The 12,373-nt window shown below is 41.6% G+C and overlaps 1 protein-coding gene across 4 annotated transcripts in view; it reads right to left on the bottom strand.

Annotated features, from left to right (window-relative positions):
• Window positions 1–12,373, bottom strand: part of LOC133645998 (serine/threonine-protein phosphatase 2A regulatory subunit B'' subunit alpha-like) — a 137,931-nt gene that overhangs the window by 107,058 nt on the left and 18,500 nt on the right. The gene's annotated exons all lie outside the window — the stretch shown is intronic.

Below are 12,373 nucleotides of genomic sequence, written 5' to 3'. Positions count from 1 at the left end.
TACTCCTCTAGTCACTTCACTAGTCACTAGAGAGGAGTAATGCTGACTCCCACCCCCTCAGCACTCTGAGAACCAGCATTACTCCTCTAGTCAGTTCACTAGTCACTAAAGAGGAGTAATGCTGACTCCCACCCCCTCAGCACACTGGGAACCAGCATTACTCCTCTAGTCAGTTCACTAGTCACTAGAGAGGAGTAATGCTGACTCCCACCCCCTCAGCACTCTGGGAACCAGCATTACTCCTCTAGTCAGTTCACTAGTCACTAGAGAGGAGTAATGCTGACTCCCACCCCCTCAGCACTCTGGGAACCAGCATTACTCCTCTAGTCACTTCACTAGTCACTAGAGAGGAGTAATGCTGACTCCCACCCCCTCAGCACTCTGGCAACCAGCATTACTCCTCTAGTCAGTTCACTAGAGAGGAGTAATGCTGACTCCCACCCCCTCAGCACTCTGGGAACCAGCATTACTCCTCTAGTCACTTCACTAGTCACTAGAGAGGAGTAATGCTGACTCCCACCCCCTCAGCACTCTGGGAACCAGCATTACTCCTCTAGTCAGTTCACTAGTCACTAGAGAGGCGTAATGCTGACTCCCACCCCCTCAGCACTCTGGGAACCAGCATTACTCCTCTAGTCAGTTCACTAGTCACTAGAGAGGAGTAATGCTGACTCCCACCCCCTCAGCACTCTGGGAACCAGCATTACTCCTCTAGTCAGTTCACTAGTCACTAGAGAGGAGTAATGCTGACTCCCACCCCCTCAGCACACTAGGAACCAGCATTACTCCTCTAGTCAGTTCACTAGAGAGGAGTAATGCTGACTCCCACCCCCTCAGCACACTGGGAACCAGCATTACTCCTCTAGTCAGTTCACTAGTCACTAGAGAGGAGTAATGCTGACTCCCACCCCCTCAGCACTCTGGGAACCAGCATTACTCCTCTAGTCAGTTCACTAGTCACTAGAGAGGAGTAATGCTGACTCCCACCCCCTCAGCACTCTGGGAACCAGCATTACTCCTCTAGTCAGTTCACTAGTCACTAGAGAGGAGTAATGCTGACTCCCACCCCCTCAGCACTCTGGGAACCAGCATTACTCCTCTAGTCACTTCACTAGTCACTAGAGAGGAGTAATGCTGACTCCCACCCCCTCAGCACTCTGGGAACCAGCATTACTCCTCTAGTCAGTTCACTAGTCACTAGAGAGGAGTAATGCTGACTCCCACCCCCTCAGCACTCTGGGAACCAGCATTACTCCTCTAGTCACTTCACTAGTCACTAGAGAGGAGTAATGCTGACTCCCACCCCCTCAGCACTCTGGGAACCAGCATTACTCCTCTAGTCAGTTCACTAGTCACTAGAGAGGAGTAATGCTGACTCCCACCCCCTCAGCACTCTGGGAACCAGCATTACTCCTCTAGTCACTTCACTAGTCACTAGAGAGGAGTAATGCTGACTCCCACCCCCTCAGCACACTAGGAACCAGCATTACTCCTCTAGTCAGTTCACTAGAGAGGAGTAATGCTGACTCCCACCCCCTCAGCACACTGGGAACCAGCATTACTCCTCTAGTCAGTTCACTAGTCACTAGAGAGGAGTAATGCTGACTCCCACCCCCTCAGCACTCTGGGAACCAGCATTACTCCTCTAGTCAGTTCACTAGTCACTAGAGAGGAGTAATGCTGACTCCCACCCCCTCAGCACTCTGGGAACCAGCATTACTCCTCTAGTCACTTTATACTTTTTACTGTCTCGTTTTTTCTACATTGCCTCTTGGAGTGGTCTTAGGCCATATTGCATATTGTGTATATTGTGTTGTTTTTGTATATTGTGTGGTTTCTTCTTTTTTTTAAATGCAAAGCACCTTAGGGAAGCAACCTAAATTTCGTTGGACCTGTACCTGTACATGCACAATGACAATAAAGATCATTCATTCATTATAACCCACACTCCTATGGCTTGGAGCGAGTAATGATATAAGTAGGCCCAAATGTGGGGGGTAATCATTTTGCAATGCAGTCTGCTGAAAATAATGGAAAAAGCCACTCTACATAGCAGCTGTGGTCAAAGTTGGAATCGCCTCTAGGCGCATTTTAAGATATTCAACACCCTACTGCCATCCAGTGGCTGAAGTGGATAGTGCACACCCCAAATTTGTCACATTTTATGTGTCAGGTAAACTGCGATGAATGAGGTCACATGAATCCCTTTCCTAGCGTATGTTTTGTTAAAGCACTAATGGTAACATAACTCCACTTGACTTGGCCATCCATATGTTTATTTGGCTGAGCAGGTAATAGGAGGTTCCGGTGCTAGTACCTGCTCAGCCCAGGTTCTTTTTTGTGATGTATACTATAGCTGCTTGCTAATTTGTCATCAGTACTACCTTTATCCTATCCTAAAATGTTCTGTAGTACTGGGTAATGCATTATTATACCCCACAATCTCCACTTTGCTGCAGCGCTGCATTTTCTTGCTGTCCTCAGTCTCCCTTGGATAAAATGTGTCAATGCTGTATGAATTGAAATGTCATCTTGTCATCGTAGCACTAATTCTGTTTTTCACTGTACAAAACAACCTTGACGCAGCTCTTGTTACTGCCCTCAATCTCTGTGTGGATAAAGCCAGTCTGTGACCTATACAGCAGGAAATGATCTACTGCCATCCTAATGCTGTGCCTCAGTTATGGATGCTGCGATATTATACTCCATAGTAGGGCAGCACGGTTTTAAGAAAAAACCTAATTGCGAGGTTTATATTTTATACATAAAAATGCAATGAACTGCGAAAATAATGAGTGAAAAAATACATGTTACTTTTAGACTGTCAATCAAAATATTATTGTCTTTGGTGCCCCACATTACAACAATATGCAATAATTTACTTTAAAAACATTTGGCTTTATGCAGACAGACTCAGAGCTTTTATCTACTTGATGCTCTTAAACTGAAAAAATGATCGATAACAACTATACAGTGTTAATAATGTATTGCAATCATAATATAGAATAGTAATACAAGTAACTATTTCAAAGGATTTAAACTTTTATTTCTCATTACTATGAGAAAGTGTAAGTATTGTTGTGTTTGGTACCTGTATTAAAATGTTTGCTTTGATCAAGCTCTGACTCTGACTACTGATTTTTATCCATCTGTTAATGCACGCTTTGTTTCTTTTGCTTTGACCTTCAAAGTAGGATCTATCGCATGCCTGCGTTTCACCAATCAAATACAGTCACTGGTGACGTTTGACTCCGTTTCACCAATCAAATACAGTCACTGGTGACGTTTGACTCCGTTTCACCAATCAAATACAATAACTGGTGACGTTTGACTCCGTTTCACCAATCAAATACAGTCACTGGTGACGTTTGACTCCGTTTCACCAATCAAATACAGTCACTGGTGATGTTTGACTCCGTTTCACCAATCAAATGCAGTCACTGGTGACGTTTGACTCCGTTTCACCAATCAAATGCAGTCACTGGTGATGTTTGACTCTGTTTCACCAATCAAATACAGTCACTGGTGACGTTTGACTCCGTTTCACCAATCAAATACAGTCACTGGTGATGTTTGACTCCGTTTCACCAATCAAATACAGTCACTGGTGACGTTTGACTCCGTTTCACCAATCAAATACAGTCACTGGTGATGTTTGACTCCGTTTCACCAATCAAACAGAGCCAGGCGGTCACATGATTAACTGCACATAAAGTTTCAGCGGCAAACAACAACAAGCTTAAGCTTACATGAACTCAACGTCAAATTTGAGGAAGCACATGGCGGTAAGTAACGTTAGTAGATATTTTGGCTGTCATCGTAGGCTGATGTTAGCTTCCTTGCTTTGAATAACTGTCAAATGTACATTGTGTGGGAACATTTATTGACGCACTGCAGCCTCATGTCTGACAGACACACACACACACACACACGCACAGTCGCACACACACACACGCATGCATAGAAACAGCAATCAGTGTGTTCCCAGGTGCAGCCCACACCTATCAGGTTATGGTTTGCGTAAAGGCTAACTTGTTATTTTCCTTTGTAATATCTGCCTACTGAGCTTATGGTGCTGTTAAGTTATTGTGGCTCAATTTGCCTTTTATGTTAATGTATTATTATTTAATATATATTATAGTTTTAGTTGCTTAAGAGATATTCCTGTCTCTGAATTTGCTCATTGCTATTTTTATGTTTTTTGTGCATTATTTGTTGCTGTCATCATTAAAGGAACAGGTTACTCATCAGTTACTCAGTACTTGAGTAGTTTTTTTCACAACATACTTTTTACTTTTACTCAAGTAAATATTTGGGTGACTACTCCTTACTTTTACTTGAGTAATAAATCTCTAAAGTAACAGTACTCTTACTTGAGTACAATTTCTGGCTACTCTACCCACCTCTGGCTGGCGGTCTCGCTCTCTGCCCACTGAGACAAAGATTGTGGATGACTGAAAAGAGGGCTCACTGCGTTCAATTCCTCTGTTAAATAAACACGCTCAGGTGTTGAGGGCAATGCACAGAGTGAGACATCTTTCTCCCTGTTTGAAGCGAGAGACGAACAAACGCAAGGCTCAACAATTTGGATTGGCGAACAAGTGTATCACTCAAATGCCGGTGGCCGCGGAGGAAAACATATTTTTTCCTCTTGCGATTTCCTCTTGCGTTAAGTTATCGCACTAATTAACACCTTGATGTCGATTTGATGTCGATTAATCGTGCAGCCCTACTCCATAGTCAAAACCCAAAACCAATGAAGTTGTCACGTTGTGTAAATGGTCAATAAAAAGAGAATACAACAAATCCTTTTCAACTTATATTCAATTGAATAGACTGCAAAGACAAGATATTTCATGTTCACACTGACAAACTTCTTTTTTTTTGCAAATGATCATTAATCAATGGCAGCAACACATTGCAAAAAAGTTGCCACAGGGGCATTTTTACCAGTGTGTTACATGGCCTTTCCTTTTAACAACACTCAGTAAAGGTTTGGGAAGTGAGGAGACACATTTTTGAAGTGGAATTATTTCCCATTCTTGCTTTATGTACAGCTTAAGTTGTTCAACAGTCCGGGGGTCTCCCTTCTCATATTTTAAGCTTCACACATTTTCAATGGGAGACAGGTCTGGACTACAGGCAGGCCAGTCTAGTACCCGCACTCTTTTACTATGAAGCCACACTGTTGTAACACGTAGCTTGGCATTGTCTTGCTGAAATAAGCAGGGGCGTCCATGGTAACGTTGCTTGTATGGCAACATATGTTGCTCCAAAAGCTGTATGTACCTTTCAGCATTAATGGTGCCTTCACAGATGTGTAAGTTACCCATGTCTTGGCCACTAATACACCCCCATACCATCACAGATGCTGGCTTTTACACTTTCACCCTAGAACATGTCTTGACCACTAATACACCGCCATACCTACACAGATGCTGCCTTTTACACTTTCACCCTAGAACATGTCTTGGCCACTAATACACCCCCATACCTACACAGATGCTGGCTTTTACACTTTCACCCTAGAACATGTCTTGGCCACTAATACACCCCCATACCTACACAGATGCTGGCTTTTACACTTTCACCCTAGAACATGTCTTGGCCACTAATACACCCCCATACCTACACAGATGCTGGCTTTTACACTTTCACCCTAGAACATGTCTTGGCCACTAATACACCCCCATACCTACACAGATGCTGGCTTTTACACTTTCACCCTAGAACATGTCTTGGCCACTAATACACCCCCATACCTACACAGATGCTGGCTTTTGAACTTTGCGCCTATAACAATCCGGATGGTTCTTTTCCTCTTTTTTCCGGAGGACACAACGTCCACAGTTTCCAAAAACTATTTGAAATGTGGACTCATCAGACCACAGAACACTTTTCCACTTTGCATCCGTCCATCTTAGATGAGCTCGGGCCCAGTGAAGCCAGCAGCTTTGATGAGCACTCCTCAACTTTCTCACTCTTTTTTGCCACTTGTGCCAGCTTTTTTGAAACATGTTGCAGGCATGAAATTCCAAATGAGCTAATACTTGCAAAAAATAACAAAGTTTTCCAGTTCGGACGTTAAGTATCTTGTCTTTGCAGTCTATTCAATTGAATATAAGTTGAAAAGGATTTGTTGTATTCTCTTTTTATTTACCGTCTACACAACGTGACAATTTAATTGGTTTTGGGCTTTGTAGTATCCTTTTGTGGCTCGCTACACCAGCCGAGCGTAGTGAAGCCATAATTATTTTTGAGTGCGTTATCGCGTATGAGTGCCTGCATTAAACAGGAGTTGAAGACGTGTGCGCGTTTACTGACCGAGATAACGGCCGGCAGTCCTATCTTAGCACCAGCCACTTTCCTTCTCCAGCCAGCCAAGAAAAGCAATGAAGTCGCCTCCATGTCAAATCAGTCTTTATCGCTCTCTGTAAAAGACTTCAGTTGTAATCCAGGAGAGGAAAGAAAACAACCAGCTAGACAAAACCTCACATGTTAAAGCACTTCAAGTCTGCCCTCAGATGCTGACTGGCATAATCCAGAGCAGCAAAGCCTCAAATAGTTCCCATGATGCACGGCTGCAGCGAGCGGACTTCTGCGGTAAAAGACTCGTCATAAATTCACTGTCATTTTCTCTCTGCTCCTCATTTCCATCTTTCACTCAATCTTTCTTGCCTCTGTGGTGGCGGATGAGTCCAATGTTTTGTCCACAGGAACCCTCAGTCTCAGTCTCAGTCTCAGTCTCAGCCTCAGTCTCAGTCTCAGCCTCAGTCTCAGCCTCAGTCTCAGTCTCAGTCTCAGTCTCAGCCTCAGCCTCAGTCTCAGCCTCAGTCTCAGTCTCAGTCTCAGTCTCAGTCTCAGCCTCAGCCTCAGCCTCAGCCTCAGCCTCAGTCTCAGCCTCAGTCTCAGCCTCAGCCTCAGCCTCAGCCTCAGCCTCAGCCTCAGTCTCAGCCTCAGCCTCAGCCTCAGCCTCAGTCTCAGTCTCAGCCTCAGCCTCAGTCTCAGTCTCAGTCTCAGTCTCAGCCTCAGCCTCAGCCTCAGCCTCAGCCTCAGCCTCAGTCTCAGCCTCAGTCTCAGTCTCAGTCTCAGTCTCAGTCTCAGCCTCAGCCTCAGCCTCAGCCTCAGTCTCAGCCTCAGTCTCAGTCTCAGTCTCAGTCTCAGCCTCAGTCTCAGTCTCAGTCTTCTAGTCACAGAGCGGCTCTGATTCATCCCAGGAGGGTTGAAAGGTCAATTGGTCTTCAAACCAACTACAAAGTCAGCTCCTTTCTTCTCCTGGGCATACGTAAAAGTCATATTGTGGTCAAATGACTCATTTTTCCAGTTACTTCTACACCTTCTAACACAGTAGTTCTCAAGCTTTTTCAGAACATTTCCACCATTATGACCAACACGAAAATACAGTAGCGTAGTAGGACTAAGTATTAATGGAAAACAAGGCAGAGGTTTTATTTAACAAGTATATTTAATAGCATTGGCCATTTTAACATTATAGTTTGAACAGTAGCATATAGGAAAAGTCCCACTTTAAAACTCATTTATATTCTCTGGCTTTTAAATAGACCTGCCACTCTTCTTTTCTGTTCTGTCCCCCCCCCCCCCCTTCTCCTTCACGGAGAAAATACCAGGTGGTCACGGACAAATTTTGGAGCGGTACCAGTCTGGAAGAGGCGCCAGCTGTCCCAAGTTGTGACACGGGGTGGATCCAACAATTTGAATTGAAGGACTTAAAAATGTCTACAATTCTGATAAAATCTCACAAAAGATTTTGGAAGGTCTTAAAAAATGTATCGACGTTACTTTTACTTAAAACATGCGTAAACTTCACTCTTTTTTTTGTTTAGAGAAAAATGCTGTTAAAAAAAAAACAATTCACAAATTTACCATGAAGTTTATTGCTACTTTTACATTGCACAATTTGATGGATAACATTATTATTAGTATTTATTTCTATTTAAAAAATGGTTTGAATGTTTGATAATATGTTTTTGCATAATTAGACAATACTGTATTTAAGCCCCCAGGCCTTGAGTTTGACACATGTGATGTACATAAACTGAGATTGATTGATTGAGGAGTGCTAGGTTGTTTTCAGGTGCAAATAAAATAATGCTCTATATGACAGGTGCTATGTTGTTTTAAGGAGCAAATAAAATAATGCTCTATATGACAGGTGCTATGTTGTTTTCAGGAGCAAATAAAATAATGCTCTATATGACAGGTGCTAGGTTGTTTTAAGGAGCAAATAAAATAATGCTCTATATGACAGGTGCTATGTTGTTTTCAGGAGCAAATAGAATAATGCTCTATATGACAGGTGCTAGGTTGTTTTCAGGAGCAAATAAAATAATGCTCTATATGACAGGTGCTATGTTGTTTTCAGGAGCAAATAGAATAATGCTCTATATGACAGGTGCTAGGTTGTTTTAAGGAGCAATTAAAATAATGCTCTATACGACAGGTGCTATGTTGTTTTAAGGAGCAAATAGAATAATGCTCTATATGACAGGTGCTATGTTGTTTTAAGGAGCAAATAAAATAATGCTCTATATGACAGGTGCTAGGTTGTTTTAAGGAGCAAATAAAATAATGCTCTATATGACAGGTGCTATGTTGTTTTCAGGAGCAAATAGAATAATGCTCTATATGACAGGTGCTATGTTGTTTTCAGGAGCAAATAAAATAATGCTCTATATGACAGGTGCTATGTTGTTTTCAGGAGCAAATAAAATAATGCTCTATATGACAGGTGCTATGTTGTTTTAAGGAGCAAATAAAATAATGCTCTATATGACAGGAGAGCAGGCCTGGCCTGACTTCTTGGCCTTTTGCTGTCGTTAACCTTTTGAGGGCACAAAGGCCAAATGTCAGGGCAGGAAGGCCATCAAATAAAACAAGGAATTTAATTAATGAATTCATGTAGCTTAAAGGTTAAAGATGATTACATTTGTAATATGCATTACTTTCAATCGAATACATAAAGCTGTTTATTTTACATAATTATTTCTGTCTTGATAAATAACATCTATATATAGAATTATCTTAAAAACATCAGATTTTTCATGATTGATGAAAAACATGTTGTGGCTTTATATTATTTAGTGTTTTCTTTATACAATTTTCCTTCGTGTTAAAGTAGCGTAGTCAAGTGGGTTAAAGAAAACTGCAAAACCCGCACACTGCGTCACTAAATATGTGTTATAAATTATATATTGAGAGTTTATTGTCTTGTTATGCTTTCACAAATGTATCAAACTTTCTTAGCTTAGCTTAGCTTAGCTCATCTGACAACGTCAACGGCATGTCGGTGACGTTCCGCAGGCGTTCCAACGTTACATAAAGGCAGAGCTTCTATATTTGCCCGACGCCGCAACAAATCTGTTCATTCTAGCTAAAATCTAAAATGAACAGAAGTCGTGCATAAACACAAATAAATCGTCCGGTTTACTTTAAAATACAATACTGCGTGTTCAAGGCGTTTAACGTCCTAATTGGCGGGGACGGACATGAAGTCAACTTGTCAAAGGTTTTCAGACATCATTTCAACTTGTTGACACAAATGGATGAGGACATGCTGATTCTGGAAGAATGTTATACAGGCATATCCCGAGCAGCGATAAGTGTATATTAGGGTTGTACGGTATCGGTACTAGTATAGTATCGTGGTACTAATGAATCAAAAACGGTACTATACTGTTTGAAATGTACCGGTTCGCCATTTTTATTTATTTTGTATTTTTTACAGGCATGACGGTGCGTCGTTACATTGCTGGTTTTGCGAGCAGAGGAGCATGTTCGGCAGCGCACACACACAGAGTACTTACAAGCAGACACAGTGTGTAGACAGAAAAGGGAGAACGGACGCATTTTGGCTTAAAAAGTAAAGAAAGGTGAAGCGATAACACGGAAACGCGTACAGGAAGAGGTGCTTTAAAACATGGCTAGCTAGTTAGCGGCTAATGTCCATCCGCAATCAGCAGTGTTTTAGCTACTTCTAAATCACTAATCCTCGCTTCCATGGCAACAAATAAAGTAAGTTTCTTACAAGTATCATCCCTGCAGGACGAGGAATAGCTAAACAAGCTTCACTACACACCGTAGCTCACCGGCATCACAATGTAAACAAATGCCATGGGTGGATCTACACCTGACATCCACTGTAATGATACCAAGTACAAGAGCGTATCTAGTCAATACTACTTTGATTACATCAATATTTTTTATCGTCACACAATCTTTTTTATTTTTTATTCATATTATATTCATGAAGTCAGTAAATATGTCCCTGGACACATGAGGACTTTGAATATGACCAATGTATGACCCTGTAACTACTTGGTATCAGATAGATACCTAAATGTGTGGTATCATCCAAAACTAATGTCAAGTATCCAAACAAGAGAAGAATAAGTGATTATGAACAGAAGTGTAGATAGAACATGTTAAAAGAGAAAATAAGCAGATATTAACAGTAAATGAATAAGTTGATTAATAATCCATTTTTACAGATTGTCCTTGACAAAATAATAGGTGTATAAATGACACAATATGTTACTGCATACGTCAGCAGACTAATTAGGAGCCTTTGTTTGCTTACTTACTACTAAAAGACAAGTTGTCTAGTATGTTCAACATTTTATTTAAGAACAACATTGCTCTTCGATTGCAATAAGAAACTTATGTTTGATGTACCCTAAGATTTTTTGTTAAAATAAAGCAAATAATGCCATGTTTTGTGGTCCCCTTTATTTAGAAAAGTATTGACAAGTATCGAAAAGTGTCGAAATACATTTTGGTACCGGTACCAAAAGATTGTTATGGAGACAACCCGAGTGTATATGGAGCCTGTGTCAAACAGCAGCTGACTCGGGGACCAGGACAGTAGGAGAGTGGTTGTTGTGACAGCTCGCCAGGGATGATAATAATAATAATAATGAATTACATTTGTAACGCACTTTACATTTGTTAAAATCCCAAAGTGCTACAAAGTATAACAAAAAAATTAAAAAAAAGGCAAAAAATTAAAATAGAAAGTTAGAATACCCATCCATCCATTTTCTACCGCTTGTTCCTTTCGGGGTCGCGGGGGGTCGTTGGAGCCTATCTCAGCTACATTCTGGCGGAAGGCGGGCTACACCCTGGACAAGTCGAATATATAATATAAAATTAAAATAGAAAAAAAAAACACTAGATAAAACATGGAAACATAGATAAAATAGAAATAAAAACATGAAAGCACTGCATAACACAGATGATGATGATGATGATGATGATGATGATATTGTTGCTTGCTACAAAAATGTTTATCAAGGCAAAACTGTGGTCAGCATCTGTTATTAATGGCAGGACTGAGTTCATTAGTTTCTGCTCCTCTGGAAGGATAGGCTCAACTGCTTGTGGTTTTCCTCAAATGACGACTTCCCTTACAACGTGAGTACGCACGGATTCACGAAATCTCGTAAAAGTCAGCGCTATTCTGCTGCACGACGGAGATGCAACTGAACGCCGATGAGGATTGGCGGTCTGTGGCGATCCAGTGGAAACCCGAGGTAACAAGCTGCTGCGTGCGTCGGATTTAATAATGCTTTGTGTGGGTGGAACTCCTGGCGGTTCATACGAGGCACAATTAAACCCACCACTGTTCAAAGAAGCCAAAAATCCATGAAAAATCGCGCAGAGGAAAAGAGATATAATTTTTCTAGAGACACACGGCCAAACAGAAGGGCAAAGAGAGCCATGAGTAGAATCAAATAGGCTTGTTTTGGTCATTGCACATTAAGTACAACAACATTGTGGAATACTGATGGCTGTCATGCAAGGTGCTAGCCACGACCTATCAGGAGCAGTTAAGGTTTCCTTGTTTTGCTCAAGGACACTTCGACATTAGCTAGCTAGGCCTGGATCTAACCCGGGGGTCAGCAATCGGCGGCTCTCGAGACGCATCTTTAGTGCCAACCGAGTGGCTCCCTGGACCTCTTTCAGAGATGTGTGAAAATGGAAATAAACAAACGCAACACAAACCTTCCTAATTCTTAGAAATCCCACTGTTTATGTTATACATGTTTCACTGATGAGAGTATTTTGCAAGCACCATTTTGTCCTACTCATTTCAGCGATCCTTGAACTCATCGTAGTTTGTTTACATGTACAACTTTCTCCGATGCTGCCACAGAAAGACATGTTTTATGATGACCAAATTCTATTAAGATCCAAAGAGGACAAGAACCATCTGGACTGTTCTAGGCGCAAAGTTTAAAAGGCAGCATGTGTGATGGTATGGGGGTGTATTAGTGCCCAAAGCATGGGTAACTTATTGTATTCTGTTTTTATTTACCATTTACACAACGTGACAACTTCACTGCTTTTGTAGTTG

The sequence above is a fragment of the Entelurus aequoreus genome, linkage group LG03 (assembly GCF_033978785.1).
Source record: "Entelurus aequoreus isolate RoL-2023_Sb linkage group LG03, RoL_Eaeq_v1.1, whole genome shotgun sequence".
NCBI classification, from domain to species: domain Eukaryota; kingdom Metazoa; phylum Chordata; class Actinopteri; order Syngnathiformes; family Syngnathidae; genus Entelurus; species Entelurus aequoreus.
The sequence above is the reverse complement of the archived record's forward strand: the minus strand, read 5'-3'. Positions and strand labels throughout refer to the sequence as shown.